The sequence below is a fragment of the Pelophylax lessonae genome, assembly GCF_965119305.1.
Source record: "Pelophylax lessonae genome assembly, chromosome: 3".
In the NCBI taxonomy this organism is placed as follows: Eukaryota; Metazoa; Chordata; class Amphibia; order Anura; family Ranidae; genus Pelophylax; species Pelophylax lessonae.
The window spans coordinates 469,323,990-469,342,711 of record NC_138770.1 but is presented as its reverse complement, the minus strand read 5'-3'; positions in this window follow the sequence as shown (position 1 = coordinate 469,342,711).

Below are 18,722 nucleotides of genomic sequence, written 5' to 3'. Positions count from 1 at the left end.
GAGTGTTCAAATGTCTTGCTAGGGGGACTCACAACTTCCTTTCCTAATCCTTATCTTTTTGTTCAATTAACATTGCAGTGGGGCCAAACTAGGATCACCACCAAGGCTATGATTGACACAGGATCTTGTGGAAACTACATTGACATTTGTTTTGTCTCCCTTAATAAAATACCTATTGTTTCAAAACCCAAACCTGTCTCCGTTAGTTTTATTAACGTTACACCTTTATCCTCTGGTCCTATCACCAGTCAGACACAGGCACTTCTTGTAACTGCAGACGAGTCTCATGTGGAGACCACCACCTTTGATGTATTAACTTCGCCACATTTTCCAATCATTTTGGGACTTCCCTGGTTACACATACATCAACCAATCATCGATTGGAAAACAAGAACGTTAGCCTTCTCTTCTCACTATTGCGAGACGACGTGTAACCTCCCCACACATGATAGGATCCTGTCTGTACTGCCAGATGACATTATTCCTAAGTGTTATCAAGATTTATCGGAGGTTTTCCTCGAGAAAAACGCTCAAATGTTACCTCCTCACAGGGACTATGATTGTTGTATCGATCTGCTCCCTAATAGCAAGTTGCCTTACGGACATGTATATCCTCTCTCACAGGATGAACTCTCTCACCTTAAAGAGTATCTGGATGAAAACTTGGCAAAAGGATTCATCCGACCTTCTACTTCCTCCACTGCTGCTGGGCTTTTCTTTGTCCGCAATAAGGACTCTAGCCTTAGGCCTATCATTGATTTCAGACAATTAAATGCCATCACAATAAAGGATCGTTATCCTTTACCTCTTATTCCTGAACTTATCGAACAGGTGCGTGGGGCTTCTTTCTTTTCAAAATTGGACCTAAAAGGGGCATACAATTTAATTCGAATCCGTAAAGGGGATGAATGGAAGACGGCATTCAGAACCAGATACGGACTGTTTGAGTACCTTGTAATGCCATTTGGGCTATGTAATGCCCCCGCAGCCTTCCAACATTTTATAAACGAGATATTCCGAGACTTGCTTGATGTTTGTGTGGTAGTATATTTGGACGATATACTTATCTATTCTCATTCCTTACCTGAGCACATAAAACATGTGAGACTTGTGTTGTCAAGACTACTTGCACATAACTTATATGTTAAATCAAAGAAATGTCTCTTTCATAAAGAGGAGGTATTATTCCTAGGATATATTATATCTAAAAGTGGAATCAAAATGGACATGAGCAAAATATCCTGCATTCTGGATTGGCCTGTGCCAACCACTCGCAAAGCATTACAAAGGTTCCTAGGATTCTCTAATTACTATAGGAAATTCATTAAAAACTTCTCTGCGATTGTGAAACCTCTCACACAACTTACAAGCACGAAGAGACCATTTAATTGGTCAAAGGAAGCAAATGGAGCATTCTCTCTGCTGAAATCAAGCTTTACTACTGCCCCCATACTATGCCATCCAGACCCATCCCTTCAATACATCTTGGAGGTAGATGCGTCTAATATGGCAGTAGGAGCAGTTCTCTCACAACGACCAACAAACACCTCACCTCTTCCCACAGTTGCTTTCTTTTCAAAGTCATTAAGTAGCCCCGAGGTGAACTACCCAGTAGGTGAGAAGGAGTTATTAGCCATAAAACTGGCATTAGAGAATTGGCGACATCTACTTGAGGGCACTCAATTGCCAATTCTGATATATACTGATCACAAAAACCTCCAATACCTTCAGACTAATAGAACTCTTTCCCACCGGCAGGTACGGTGGTCGTTATTCGTTCTGAGATTTAATTTTTTAGTAACTTACACGCCCGCAGACAAAAATAAAAAAGCAGATGCACTCTCACGACTAGCCGAGAAAGATTGCACTGAGGTTCCCTCAGTTCCTATAATACCACTTGAACGTATTATCGGAGTCGTTCGCTCACTGAAGGAGGAGATTTTGCACAGCATAGGGTTGGATTCACCTCCACCACAACTAACTACTGACGCAGAAGGCTTCCTCTACTACAACGATAAATTATACATACCCCCTATTATGCGAACCAAGATCTTAGAATTGTCGCATGATGTACCTATGGCAGGACATATGGGTATGACTAAAACTCTCAATCTACTCACTAGGCAATTTTGGTGGCCAGACATGAAGACAACCGTAAAAAAGTTCGTTTCATCTTGTGATATCTGTGCAAGGTCTAAAATTGACAACACGAAACCATCAGGATTACTTTGTAGTTTACCGATACCCCAGGTTCCGTGGGAAGTGGTATCCTTGGATTTCATAGTGGAACTACCACCTTCCAAAGGATTCAACACCATCTTGGTATCAGTGGACCATCTGACCAAGATGGCACATTTCACCCCTATCCGAAAACTACCTTCATCCAAACAAACAGCTGAATTACTTGTGAAACATGTCTTTAAGTTACATGGTATTCCAAAAACACTGCTGTCTGTCCGTGGTTCACAATTCATCTCAAAATTTTGGCTAGCTCTATGTCAGATACTGCGAATAGAGCGTAACCTTACTTCTGCCTACCACCCTCAGACCAACGGACAGACAGAGAGAGTTAACCAGTGCATTGAACAGTACCTGCGTTGCTATACTTCGTATCTACAGGACGATTGGGCAGATCTCCTCCCACTGGTGGAATTCGCCTATAACAACGCTACTCATAGCACTACTAAGCAAAGTCCGTTTTACCTGAATTATGGGTTTCATCCCACACTCCTTCCTCCACGTATCTTACCATCAAGTAATCCAGTAGCATCTGATTATCTTGCCCAGATAAAGGATTCTCTGGGATTACTCAACAATACAATATCTCATGCTCATAGCCAACAAAAAAAATACTACGACCTCCGTAGGAAACCCTCTCCCCAATATGCCATTGGGGATCTTGTTTGGCTTTCTACAAAAAATCTGAGACTAAAGATCCCTAGTAAAAAACTTGGACCTCTATTTCTGGGACCTTTTCCAATAGAGAAGCTTATTGGAAAAGCTGCAGTACAACTCACATTGCCAGTAGACCTCAAGATACATCCTGTCTTCCATGTGTCTCTACTGAAGCCCCATGTTCCTAACCAAGGAATAAGGCCTACTATCTCACCTCCACCTCCTGTACAAGTGGAGGGTGGAGAAGAATTTGAGATAAAAGAAATTTTGGATTCCCGTTTCAATAGAAGAAGACTCCAGTATCTTGTACGATGGAAGAATTATGGGCCCCAAGATGACACCTGGCTGGATACCTCCGATATCCATGCCCCTAGACTGATTCGCAATTTCCACTCGAAATATCCGGAAAAACCAGTTCTAGAGGCCTTCCGGAGCCGGCCTTAAGGGGGGGGGGGTACTGTAATGTTCCGGTACCTATGGTACCCTTGTTCCTATATTTCTCCTCTCTTTGCGTCCCATCTTGTATATACAAAGGACGCATACACCTTTAAGACCGGATGACATCACTGCCGAGCGCCGCTATGAGCGGCTATTTCAATCGCCGGTTTGCTCTCACTCATCGCTCGTTCAAACCCACATGTTCATCGCACCTACGCCTGAGAAGTCGGAGCTGCTGACATACCTTCCTTGCTGAACTAAGCCGGAAACCTCGCTGGTGATCCGTATCCCGCTACGGGATCACCCCTCTCCTCTGGACATTGTATTTCCTAACCTATCTAAGTGATAAGTACCCCGCAGGGGATTCTTACTAACCAATCTCCTACTGTCATCTACTGCAATTACCAAGACTATCTGTATCTATCTACTCACTATCATCTGCATAAGACTGTTAGCTCTTGGGACTACCTTGAACTATCCTTGCACTAGGTTACTCTGTCTAAAGTATACTCCATCTGTGTCCTCTTACCATCTGCACTATACTTGACATCAGAACCTATCTGCCTACCATCACCTGCAACTCTCCTATACTACTTCTAGTGCTCACCATACAATAGCCTGTCTCTCATCTATATATCCTCATATACTCTATCCCTCCATTAAACATCTATTAATATATATATAGTATATAACAGGCTGTACACTGTGATGAAGTCCTGAGAGTTGGATATGTTGTTCAACACTTTCTCTACAAGGCTACTGAGTGTAAATAATTCTGCAGCTGTAAATCCATCCGCAAACAAAAACGCATGAACTTTACACCCCTCTGCAGCCCAGGTACTCAGAAGTCTTCCTTGAGAAAAATGCTCAAGTGTTGCCTCCCCATAGGGACTATGATTGTTCTATTGACCTACTCCCTAATAGTAAGCTACCTTTCGGTCATGTTTATCCTCTTTCTCAGGATGAACTTTCTCATCTCAAGGAATACTTGGATGAGAACTTAGCGAAAGGGTTCATTAGACCCTCTACTTCCTCTACAGCTGCAGGACTTTTCTTTGTCCGCAATAAGGATTTAAGCCTTCGGCCTATTATTGACTATAGGCAATTAAATATTATTACGATAAAGGATCGCTATCCCTTACCTCTCATCCCGGAACTGATTGAACAAGTGCGTGGAGCCACTTACTTCTCAAAGTTAGACCTTAAAGGGGCTTACAATCTCATCCGCATCCGTAGTGGGGATGAGTGGAAGACGGCATTCAGAACTAGATACGGACTATTCGAATATCTAGTGATGCCGTTTGGGTTGTGTAATGCTCCCGCAGCATTTCAGCGGTTCATAAACGACATCTTCCGAGATCTACTCGATGTCTGTGTCGTAGTATATCTGGACGATATACTCATTTACTCTCAATCCTTGTCTGAACATAAAAGACATGTAAGACTTGTGTTGTCCAGATTGCTCGCACACAACTTGTACGTAAAACTGAAGAAATGCCTATTCCATAAGGAAGAGGTGTTATTCTTAGGATACATCATATCCAAGAACAGCATCCAGATGGATATGAGCAAGATATCCTGTATTCTGGATTGGCCTGCACCAACAACTCGTAAGGCCTTACAACGATTTCTTGGATTCTCAAACTTCTATAGGAAGTTCATCAAGAACTTCTCGTCTATTGTGAGACCACTCACACAACTTACAAGTGTTAAGCAAACATTTAAATGGTCTGAAGAAGCAAATAAAGCGTTCAGCTTGTTGAAATCAAGCTTCATTACCGCTCCCATACTACGCCATCCAGACCCATCCCTCCAATACATCCTGGAGGTAGATGCGTCAAATATGGCTGTAGGAGCAGTTCTTTCCCAACGACCTACGAATACTTCACCACTTCATCCAGTTGCCTTCTTCTCTAAATCACTAAGTAACTCAGAGGTGAACTACCCAGTGGGTGAAAAAGAGTTACTTGCCATGAAGTTGGCACTGGAGAATTGGTGACATCTACTTGAGGGCACCCAGTTGCCAATACTCATATATACAGACCATAAAAACCTCCAATATCTCCAGACCAACAAGACCCTTTCCCACCGACAGGTACGTTGGTCGCTATTCTTCCTAAGATTCAATTTCTTAGTGACCTATACACCTGCAGACAAAAACAAGAAGGCAGATGCGTTATCACGGTTAACCGAAGATAACTGTGCCGAAATTCCTTCATTACCTATAATACCCCATGACCGTATTATTGGTGTTGTTCGTCCCTTAAAGGAAGAGATTCTGCACAGTATAAGACTGGATTCACCACCACCTCAACTAAGTACTGATGCAGAAGGCTTCCGCTACTTTAACGACAAACTATACATACCTCCCGGTATGCGTACCAAAATCTTGGAGTTATCCCATGACGTACCTATGGCAGGACATATGGGTATGACTAAGACATTTAATTTGCTCACTAGGCAATTTTGGTGGCCTGGGATGAAGACGTCTGTACAAAAATTCATTTCTTCATGTGACATCTGTGCAAGGTCCAAAATTGACACTACAAAACCTTCTGGTTTACTTTGCAGTCTACCAATACCCAAAGTTCCATGGGAAGTTGTTTCTTTAGACTTCATAGTGGAATTACCACCGTCCAAGGGATTCACTACCATCCTAGTGTCAGTGGACCATCTGACAAAAATGGCACATTTCATTCCCATTCGCAGACTACCTTCATCTAAGGAAACAGCGGAATTGCTAGTAAAATACGTGTTCAAACTACATGGAATTCCAAAGACTCTTTTATCTGACCGGGGCTCGCAGTTCATCTCTAAGTTTTGGCAAGCTCTATGTCACATACTGCGCATTGAGCAAAAACTTACTTCCCCCTATCACCCGCAGACCAACGGACAAACTGAAAGAGTCAACCAGTGTATTGAACAATATTTGCGTTGCTACACCTCATACCTACAGGATGATTGGGTGGACCTCCTCCCTCTGGCAGAATTTGCTTATAACAATGCAACCCACAGTACTACTAAGCAAAGTCCGTTCTACCTGAACTATGGGTTCCATCCCACAATTCTTCCACCACGCATCCTACCATCAAGTAATCCAGTAGCCTCTGACTATCTCACCCAAATAAAAGACTCTTTGGGCTTACTTAACACCACCATCTCACATGCTCATAGCCAACAAAAGAGGTACTATGACCTCCGCAGAAGAACTTCACCTCAATATGCTATTGGGGATCTTGTTTGGCTATCTACGAGGAACTTGAGGTTGAAAATTCCTAGTAAAAAGCTTGGACCTCTATTCCTGGGACCTTTCCCAATTAAAAAGCTCATTGGGGAATCTGCAGTTCGACTCACTTTACCGGCAGATCTTAAAATATACCCCACGTTCCATGTATCTCTATTGAAGCCACATACACCCAACCAAGGGATTAGACCTACCATCGCGCCTCCACCTCCAATACAAGTTGAAGGTGGAGAAGAATTTGAGATTAAAGAAATTTTGGATTCTCGTATCCACAGAGGAAAGCTCCAATATTTCATAAGATGGAAAAATTATGGTCCCCAAGATGACACCTGGTTGGATGCTTCTGACGTCCACGCACCCAGGCTTATACGAAGGTTCTACTCCAAATACCCGGAGAGACCAGTGCCGGCCTTAGGGGGGGGGGGTACTGTAAGATCCTGGTACCTGCGGTACCCTTCCAGCCTATTATTTGTACATTACGTTCCACCATATAGATAGGTGGAACGCATCTAGTACCTGTCCCTTTAAATTCCATGACCTCATCAGTGAGTGCCGCTCTGAGCGGCTATTTCAACCGCCGGCATTCACTCTCATGTGTTCGTGCAAACCGCTTGCTACAGCATTACCTAACGCTGCCGAATCCTCCAGCTATCCCCTAATACCTGGATTGACCGAAGACTTGCTACAACATCTTGTATCTCGCTACAAGATCATTACCTCACCGCCGGAACCCTCTCCTTACAAACCTACCAGTGATAAGTACCCCACAGGGTAATACCTTCCTAATCTACTTTCACTACTACTCTGCTTACTAAAGACTATTGCTACTCTAAGAACTATACTGTTACATCTAACATCTGCACCGCTACTTAGATTGCAAGCTCTTGAGCCTATTACCATCTTGTCACTGCACTAGCCTAGCATCTCCTGTACACTTCATCTGCTCTTCACTACCACCTGTTACCTGTACATGATTGCTATCCTAAGTGCTTACTATCACCATCTGTTACCTCTTACCATTACTATCACTATCCACGCCTGTCCCCTCAGTATCACCTCTATACTTTCACATATAAACATATCACTCCAGGAACATCTTTAATGAGTGTCTGTGTTTGTGTATGTGCTTGCTGAGACAGGCTGATGCACAATGATGAGTCTTGAGAGTTGGATATGGTAGTTCAACACATCTCTACATGACTACTGAGTGTAACTTCCGCAGCTGCAAATCCACACCACACAAATAAACGCCGGAGCGTTACACTGTGCCATAAACAACACAGGAAAGAAAGCAGTTTAGAAAGCTAAAAACCATGGGTTTAGTCCTAGTTTAAAAGAGAAGGATTTGGGTTTGTAGAACACTGGGCTAACCAATAGGGAAAAACTCACGTATATACTAAAGATGATTTGCACTTAAGTGGTATGGGGTCTGTTGTTCTAAAGGAGAGTACTGAAGGTTAAAACCGGAGATGTGGGTGGGTTATAACCAATGCCAAGATTCCTATTTTACAAACAAAATTTACAATTACAGTACTAATTTTGCAACAAAAATTTCTATAGAAAATCTAAATGTAAAACGTAAAACTGAATTAGTGGTGCATGAAGAAGATTATAATTGAAATGGTATTACAGAATCTTTGCAGAATCTTTGCATGTTTTGGCTGTTAATTTTCCTGCTTTTGCTTTCTTATGGAAGAATAGGTTAAAAAGAAGAGGTGTTAGATTCTGTACCAGTGAGGCAAGTGATGTAAAATCGAATGTGAAAGATGACCTTGGCAAATTTAGAATTTTGAATTACACATGATTGGGCATCTCACTAAATTAAAGTGTATGCAAACAATGGATGATGTACAGTTTACCTGTTGAGTCCTGAAATGTTTAGCATGTTTTAACCTATAGCAGCCACCATTCCCTTAAGGTGAGAAAGCCTACCAGTTCGCTTCCTTAAGTCTTACTGCATGATGCTATATTGCAAAATCAGGACACTCACCATTAAGCTTTAGAAAGAGGTCATGTACCATGTCTTATGGCATAACAAGGCTAGAGGTTGGATGGACAGCGAGCTAATAGTAGTCTTCACTGGTGAAAATCAGCAGGTAAGGTCAGGTAGGCAGTAATTAGCTAAGGTCAGGTAGGCAGCAATCAGCAGCATAATCTGCATTCAGGCAGGAGTCTGGCCAGGCAGCAATCAGTAGCTTAACACTGTGATTCAGGAAAGGGCTATGTCAGGCAGCAGTCAGTAGCATAATCCATTATCTAAGCAGGGGTCTGGGCAGGCAGCAGTCAGTAGTGAAACCCATTATCCAGGCAAGGAACAGTTTGTGTAGCAGTCAGTAACATAATTAATTATTTAGGCAAGAGTCATTATATGTGGCAATCAATAACATATTTCATTAGACAGGCAAAGGTAAGGGCAGGCTGCTGTTAGAGAGGTAGCCAAAGTCCAGGCAGGAGAGTCAAGAAAGCTAAAGCAATCCAGGAACAAGGCAGGAGCCAGGGGAAAATGTTATCACAAGCCCAGATGCTCAAGCACTGGGATTTTGTTGTTTAAATAGGATGCCCCAGCATTGCCAGCCAATCTAGGCAGAGGAGGTGGACATGCGATACCAATCTGCTGCCTAGCAATGAGGATGCCTCCTGTCACTGCTGTCAGTACAGGGTCTGTTGGCTGGTAACTGATGCTCAAGTCAGAGAAGAGAGTGGCTGAGCAGTGGTTTTGGAGAGAGTGAGGCACTATAGGACCTAACATTTATTTGATTTGGCGAATTCTGTTTGAAACTCAGCAAACTTATGGTGTGAATACACGATTAGAATATCGCCCGATTATTTGACCACCGACTTTTGAAAAAGTATTTGTCGGTCGAAAACGTCGCCAACATACACGGCCCGAATATCGCTCGACCGTCGCCCGCCGACCATCGAAACAGTGTTCGTCGGTTGAAAACGTTGCCAACATTAACGATCCAAAAAAAAACGTTACAGACCAATCGATTAGATACGTAATCCTCACGTTTCACATTTAAGCGGAAGTGATGTAATGTGCGTGTGACCTTAGAGCCACGCACTTCCTCCTAGCACCAACGACCGCCTAGCACGAACGAGCGTGGGACCAACGTTAAAACACATAATTTAATATAGCCGTGTGTATATATACATATCTCTATATCACACACGTGCGTTCGTCGGGTAGTCTTCGTGTTCACGAACAGGCGATATTGAATATGGATGAGGCCCAGAATGCCAAAATTTGCATCACTGCACTTGGTGTTTTAGCCATCCATAAACACCAAAAAAAGAGCACAAGGAAGCAAAGAATTTGGACAAAGAAATGGCTGCAGAACCGTGATCAATATTCTCATATTTAATTGATTAGAGAGCTAAAGGAGAACAATCCCGATGACTACAGGAACTACCTCAGGATGTCTGATGCTTGTTTCCAACAATTATTATCTGTGATTGGTCCCTATATCAGGAAACAACACACAGTTATGAGGGACTCCATCACTGCTGAGCAGAGACTTATTGCCACTCTGAGGTTCCTAGCCACTGGAAGAAGCCTACAGGACCTCAAATAAAGTACCGGTATATCCTCCCAATCACTAGGAAGGATTATTCCTGAAACCTGCTGGGAGATCATCTTTTGAAGCCGTTCCCTTTCCGGAGTCTCACTAAAGAGCAAAGAATTTTCAACTATCGACTCTCAAGGGCACGTCGAGTAGTTGAGAATGCTTTTGGAATAATGGCGCATAGATTCCGCATATTCCTAACAACAATCAATTTGTCAGTAGAAAAAATTGATCAAGTTGTACTTTGCTGTTGCATCCTCCACAATTTCCTTAGGCGTAATGCATTAAAATATTTATCATCTGGAGCACATACAGGAGCAGATCACGAAAGATGTGAATCAATGCCAAGTTCATCTGCGCAAACCGATTTACGTGATACTGCAGACACCTTACATCAATTGGACATTCACACCCCAGGTTAGCAACACATGCAGCAAGGCAAAACCGAGTGGATTATATGAACTACTTTGTTGGAAGTGGTGCTGTGGAGTGGCAGGATGACATATAGTTTTTTTGAACGGTTTAAACGATTTCTGCATTATGAAAATTTCTTGATAAATCTTAAGCCGACTATGCTACACTGTTCTGTTTGTTATGTCAGTTATTCCATTAGAAATTAAACGTTACCTATTGGTGTTCATTATTCTGTGTCTGTTTATTTAATTAATGTTAATGACATGTTCTGTACATACCACAATAGGTTCATATCATCTTATTGAATGTAGCAAGACTCAAAACGGGTTAAACTGGAAAATATTCAGCACAAACACCACATATCAACTGTAAAGTTTTTTTATTAACATAACAAAATAAACTGAACAAACAATCCTTTATATAAAGTATATTTGAAATAAACAAACCTTCATAAAGTATATGTAAAAAAAGCATGATGTCAACAGACCAGCAGGTAATGAACACATTAGACAGACAACTTACAGGTTAGTGTAATTGTAATCTGAACCCCATGCAGATCTTTCTGATGTCGGATAAGACCATGGAGCATTTTGTTGTTGATGGATTGGTTGAGTACCCTGATGGTTTTGATATGATGCCGGTGGGGTAGTATGATGATAAGGAGTATGAGGAGTATGAGGAGTAGGCATCATATGCGCTCTTTGATTATCACCAAGAAATGTATGTTCGTTTAGTTCCCCCTTTATGCCTTTGTTGCATAACTGCACCAACAATGGCTCAAAAAACTGCCGTTGCTCATCTTCCTTAATTTATTAGCTGTCAAAATTCCGTAGGCATCACAATCATCAGTTTTACGTTGCAGAGCGGCTGTGGCCTGGTTCAAGAATCTATTAGTTGCATCATCCAGATCCTTCCTTTTACAAGGTATCCTTGGTGAAATTATTGACGGAGATGGAGTAAAGGATTCATCATTAGGGCTTTCCTATAAAAATAAATATCAAAATTATAATAAAAAATATAAAATAAACTTTTTAAAACTATCCTATTCCTCCAACTTTGAAATTAAGTGGAAACTTTGTTCTTTCAATTGTGTCAGAAGATCAACAGCTAAAGAGATGTAAGGTAAAAGAACAAACATGCTTACCGGGATCATGGGTGAAGCATTGGGGTCATCCAAATCTTCCTCTCCTGTTGACATGGGCTCTGATGAAGTTGAAGTCATCGTGTTGATAGAACTTCTCATCTCGGTCTGATCAGTTAGAAAGCGTAAACTGTCAAAATACCAAAGTCTGGGCACATACACATCATCCACACCGACTCCTGACCTTTGTGATTCCTTGATTTTGTTCAGCTCTTTTTTAAACACAGTTCTCAAATTGGCAATCTTGGATTTAACATACTTAACATCTGCATGAGCATTTACAGCAGTGCATAGCTCTGCCAGCTTGACATAGGCCTCATGTTTCTTTTGGCAGTCGGAGTACTCCTTTGATTTGCTTTTCCATAGACATGGCATTTCCTTATACATGTCTATAAACAGTGGAAGGAATTCAGGTGAAGTAAATTTATCAGTCATCACCTCTGAAAGACAAAAAAGTAATGTATAAAAGTTTCATTGAATAGGCCATGATGCAAGCACAAAATGCACAACAAAATACACAATAGCTTACCAGCTGTTCTCGACAAATACTCGCGCGAATAATATCACCAACGATTTTTCTGCTCACTGTCTGCTCTATTCGTTGTAAGCTTCTTTCTTACGATTTTTGTCTGGCACAAACATGCACGCTCTTCAGCTGGCCGCACTGTTCGTTCGTTGTTTTGCTACAGAGCATGCGTGGTTGCTCCTCCCTGTTTTTCGGCAGTACCGTCCGATGCGGATGTGGGTGTTCCCTGCTACAAAGTGCGCCACAACAATTTCCACGATGCAGCGCTCGTTACACAGCAGGAGGGATATAGAGGGGACCAGGAAGGAACACAGAAGTGACCATAAGAGGAGAATTAAGGCAACGCCAATGAGCAGAGCTGAAATGGTGGATCTAGTGCGTATTTTGGAAAAAAATGACTATGATGGAAAGTTCAGCAACTACACTAGGCCCAACTTGAGGAAAGACAAGATCCTGGATAAGGTCATTAATGCTATTTCGCAGAAGCATGGCATTGAACGTTCAAAAGATCAGCTGCCCAAAAGATGGTCAGATCTAAAACACAGGCAGCAGGACCAACTTTCAAGAATACACAAGATAATCAGAAAACGTAAGAGACATATGAAGAAGCCATGCTTTATGTATCACATGCAATGCATTAGACCATTAATATATGAGATTGTCATAGGTGTATATGATTTGTTTTATTGCATTGTTGTTTCAACCTTAAAACCAAAAATACCTATATATTTGTTTTTTAGGTAACATAACCAAGAGGCAAGCACGCTTCCACAGTAAGATGTCGTGTTTGTCAGCATCTGAGGAGTCTACAGCCGTGCTAAATACGGAGGAATTGACAAAAGAAGACATTACTGTTAGTTCAACCCCTGATACAGAGACACATAGAAATGCAGGTGAATAATGTAAAAATATTCTCCTTGAATGTTTTTTTTAAAATGGATTCAGATGTCTGGGTGTGGACTTTGTGTTTATATGATCCTTTGTGTAATGTTTTCATCTACAATGGTGCACTACTGCCCACAGTGACATCATAGCCATAAATTTATTGCTTTTGCTTTTGCTGAAAACGGCATTTTGGTACTGTCTTCTTTCAATATCACAGCTAAACATTCCAATGAGTATACCTGACTGTTTGAGATTTTTTTGATATTATTATGTGTTTATGGTCTTGTGCATGCATGTCATGTATCTTGTTTTTTCTAGGACGGAATAATAAAAATATGCCTACAACTTTGATTGAAAATGAAGGAATGCAGTATTCTACAGATAAATCCATATGTCACTCATCAGTGCACGTCGCACAATTTGTTTCAAGCATTCAAAAAGATTGTGATATTCTGGAGGATGATATGTTTGTCACACATGGAGGGATAGGTAAGTTGAGATGCATTGTGACTTGATAGATGTCTAAATGCTTGCATTTTGTTGTAATTGCTTTGTATTTAATAATTATTTGATTGCAATGAAACAGTATGTGCTGTGTTGTGTGTGTGTGTGTGTCAATTTTTACATTATTTACATTATTTTCCAATAGACACAAAACATATACTGCATGAGCATAAAAAATTAAACCAGGAAGACAACGACAACAATGACAGATTATGTGCGGATGATGACCTTCCTATTGTACTAGAAATCAATGACGATGTTACAGAACATGAAGCCTACTTCAATGATTCCAAAGATGGGACTGGTTCCGAAGAGACATCAAGAGATGCTGTGTCAAGTACGCGTACGTAGTTAACATAAACATGTAAAGAATAGTGTTGAGCGAACACGGACTGTATTATTCGTGTTCGTACCGAATAATTGGATTTTTGTTACCCGAACACGGACACGGACACTTTACTGTATGTTCGGGTAAAAAATCCGTGTTCGGTCGTTTTATTTCCGGGTTTTGCATGTTTTGGCGCTCTTTTCATGGCGGGCTTTCAACAGCCAATCAACAATCGTTTAACTGGTGTGCCTTAAGCTATCCCAGCCATGCCTGCAAATGTATGAGTAGCTGTGATTGGCCGTCTGAAGCATGTGACCAAGTCTTTATAAGTTCGAGGCAGCCGCAGCGGCGTCATTCTGCTGCTTAGCTCAGGGACAGAGCACACATACGTGCTGGCTGCTGATTAGGGAAAGACAGGCAGGGAAAACAAATTGGTGTCCGGATAGAATTTAGGGTCAGGTCGGAGTGTTTAGGCAGGGCGAGTTGTAGGCATTTTAGGGATAGAGTCTGCTGAATTATAGGGTCAGTGTGTTCTACAAACTACAATCGATATTGCTGTGTGGGGTGGGGTCTGCACTTAATCCTGATCTACGATCTCTTCTCAATCCTGTTAGGGAGAGGCTGCTGCTGAATTATAGGGTCAGTGTGTTTTACAAACTACAATCGATATTGCTGTGTGGGGTGGGGTCTGCACTTAGTCCGGATCTACAATCTCTTCTCAATCCTGTTAGGGAGAGGCTGCTGCTGAATTTTAGAGAAAGTGTGTTCTACAAACTACAATCGATATTGCTGTGTGGTGTGGGATAGGAGATAGGCAGGTGTCAGTGATCCACATCCATTTTTCTGTGTGTGGGCTGCAGTGAACACAATCTTTTTGGGGTGCAGTGAACACAATCCTTTTGGGGTGCAGTGAACAAAATCTTTGTGGGGTACAGTGAACACAATCTTTGTGGGGTGCAGTGAACAAAATCTTTGGGGGGTACAGTGAACACAATCTTTGTGGGGTACAGAGAACACAATCTTTGTGGGGTGCAGTGAAGACAATCCTTTTGGGGTGCAGTGAACACAATCTTTGTGGGGTACAGTGAACAAAATATTTGTGGGGTACAGTGAACACAATCTTTGTGGGGTGCAGTGAACAAAATCTTTGGGGGGTACAGTGAACATAATCTTTGTGGGGTACAGTGAACACAATCTTTGTGGGGTGCAGTGAAGACAATCCTTTTGGGGTGCAGTGAACACAATCTTTGTGGGGTACAGTGAACACAATCTTTGTGGGGTGCAGTGAAGACAATCCTTTTGGGGTGCAGTGAACACAATCTTTGTGGGGTACAGTGAACACAATCTTTGTGGGGTGCAGTGAAGACAATCCTTTTGGGGTGCAGTGAACACAATCTTTGTGGGGTACAGTGAACACAATCTTTGTGGGGTGCAGTGAAGACAATCCTTGTGGGGTGCAGTGAAGACAATCCTTTTGGGGTGCAGTGAACACAATCTTTGTGGGGTACAGTGAACAAAATATTTGTGGGGTACAGTGAACACAATCTTTGTGGGGTACAGTGAACACAATCTTTGTGGGGTGCAGTGAACAAAATCTTTGTGGGGCACAGTGAACACAATCTTTGTGGGGTACAGTGAACACAATCTTTGTGGGGTGCAGTGAAGACAATCCTTTTGGGGTGCAGTGAACACAATCTTTGTGGGGTACAGTGAACACAATCTTTGTGGGGTGCAGTGAAGACAATCCTTTTGGGGTGCAGTGAACACAATCTTTGTGGGGTACAGTGAACACAATCTTTGTGGGGTGCAGTGAAGACAATCCTTGTGGGGTGCAGTGAAGACAATCCTTTTGGGGTGCAGTGAACACAATCTTTGTGGGGTACAGTGAACAAAAGATTTGTGGGGTACAGTGAACACAATCTTTGTGGGGTACAGTGAACACAATCTTTGTGGGGTGCAGTGAACAAAATCTTTGGGGGGTACAGTGAACACAATCTTTGTGGGGTACAGTGAACACAATCTTTGTGGGGTGCAGTGAAGACAATCCTTTTGGGGTGCTGTGAACACAATCTTTGGGGGGTGCAGTGAACAAAATCTTTGTGGGGTACAGTGAACACAATCTTTGTGGGGTACAGTGAACACAATCTTTGTGGGGTGCAGTGAAGACAATCCTTTTGGGGTACAGTGAACACAATCTTTGTGGGGTACAGTGAACACAATCTTTGTGGGGTGCAGTGCAGACAATCCTTTTGGGGATCAGTGAACACAATCTTTGTGGGGTACAGTGAACACAATCTTTGTGGGGTGCAGTGAAGACAATCCTTGTGGGGTGCAGTGAAGACAATCCTTGTGGGGTGCAGTGAACAAAATCTTTGGGGGGTACAGTGAACACAATCTTTGTGGGGTACAGTGAACACAATCTTTGTGGGGTACAGTGAACACAATCTTTGTGGGGTGCAGTGAAGACAATCCTTGTGGGGTGCAGTGAACAAAATCGTTGGGGGGTACAGTGAACACAATCTTTGTGGGGTACAGTGAACACAATCTTTGTGGGGTGCAGTGAAGACAATCCTTTTGGGGTGCAGTGAACACAATCTTTGTGGGGTACAGTGAACACAATCTTTGTGGGGTGCAGTGAACAAAATCTTTGTGGGGTACAGTGAACACAATTTTTGTGGGGTACAGTGAACAAAATCTTTGTGGGGTACAGTGAACACAATCTTTGTGGGGTGCAGTAAAGACAATCCTTGTGGGGTGCAGTGAAGACAATCCTTGTGGGGTGCAGTGAACAAAATCTTTGTGGGGTACAGTGAACACAATCTTTGTGGGGTGCAGTGAACAAAATCTTTGGGGGGTACAGTGAACACAATCTTTGTGGATTACAGTGAACACAATCTTTGTGGGGTGCAGTGAAGACAATCCTTTTGGGGTGCAGTGGACACAATCTTTGTGGGGTACAGTGAACACAATCTTTGTGGGGTGCAGTGAACAAAATCTTTGAGGGGTACAGCGAACACAATCTTTGTGGGGTACAGTGAATACAATCTTTGTGGGGTGCAGTGAAGACAATCATTTGGGGTGCAGTGAACACAATCTTTGTGGGGTACAGTGAACACAATCTTTGTGGGGTGCAGTGAAGACAATCCTTGTGGGGTGCAGTGAACAAAATCTTTGGGGGGTACAGTGAACACAATCTTTGTGGGGTACAGTGAACACAATCTTTGTGGGGTACAGTGAAGACAATCCTTTTGGGGTGCAGTGAACACAATCTTTGTGGGGTACAGTGAACACAATCTTTGTGGGGTGCAGTGAAGACAATCCTTTTGGGGTGCAGTGAACACAATCTTTGTGGGGTACAGTGAACACAATCTCATACTTCTGAAGATTTGAGGGTGCTGCCTGTTTCATCCTCCTCCTCCTCATCCATCCTTTTAGGGGTACAAACAATAGTAATTGGGGCCTAGTGTGCTTCTGTACGTGTGAAAAACATACACTTTTTTTTATCATATTTCCTATTCCGCTATTCAATAAAAACCTTTGGGGATCAATTAAATTGCGGGATAGTCTGTGTCGGTACGTGTGAGATCCACCTTTCCAAGTTTTTGGGGTTCATCTCATACTTCTGAAGCTTTGAGGGTGCTGCCTGTTCCATACTCCTCCTCCTCCTCATCCATCCTTTTAGGTGTACAAACAATAGAAATTGGGGCCTAGTGTGCTTCTGTACGTGTGAGATACATACACTTTTTTTGATCATATTTCCTATTCCGCTATTCAATAAAAACCTTTGGGGATCAATTAAATTGCGGAATAGTCTGTGTCGGTACGTGTGAGATCCACCTTTCCAAGTTTTTGGGGTTCATCTCATACTTCTGAAGCTTTGAGGGTGCTGCCTGTTCCATACTCCTCCTCCTCCTCATCCATCCTTTTAGGTGTACAAACAATAGTAATTGGGGCCTAGTGTGCTTCTGTACGTGTGAGATACATACACTTTTTTTGATCATATTTCCTATTCCTCTATTCAATAAAAACCTTTGGGGATCAATTAAATTGCGGGATAGTCTGTGTCGGTACGTGTGAGATCCACCTTTCCAAGTTTTTGGGGTTCATCTCATACTTCTGAAGCTTTGAGGGTGCTGCCTGTTCCATACTCCTCCTCCTCCTCATCCATCCTTTTAGGTGTACAAACAATAGTAATTGGGGCCTAGTGTGCTTCTGTACGTGTGAGATATATACACTTTTTTTGATCATATTTCCTATTCCGCTATTCAATAAAAACCTTTGGGGATCAATTAAATTGCGGGATAGTCTGTGTCGGTACGTGTGAGATCCACCTTTCCAAGTTTTTGGGGTTCATCTCATACTTCTGAAGCTTTGAGGGTGCTGCCTGTTCCATACTCCTCCTCCTCCTCATCCATCCTTTTAGGTGTACAAACAATAGTAATTGGGGCCTAGTGTGCTTCTGTACGTGTGAGATACATACACTTTTTTTGATCATATTTCCTATTCCGCTATTCAATAAAAACCTTTGGGGATCAATTAAATTGCGGGATAGTCTGTGTCGGTACGTGTGAGATCCACCTTTCCAAGTTTTTGGGGTTCATCTCATACTTCTGAAGCTTTGAGGGTGCTGCCTGTTCCATACTCCTCCTCCTCCTCATCCATCCTTTTAGGTGTACAAACAATAGTAATTGGGGCCTAGTGTGCTTCTGTACGTGTGAGATACATACACTTTTTTTGATCATATTTCCTATTCCGCTATTCAATAAAAACCTTTGGGGATC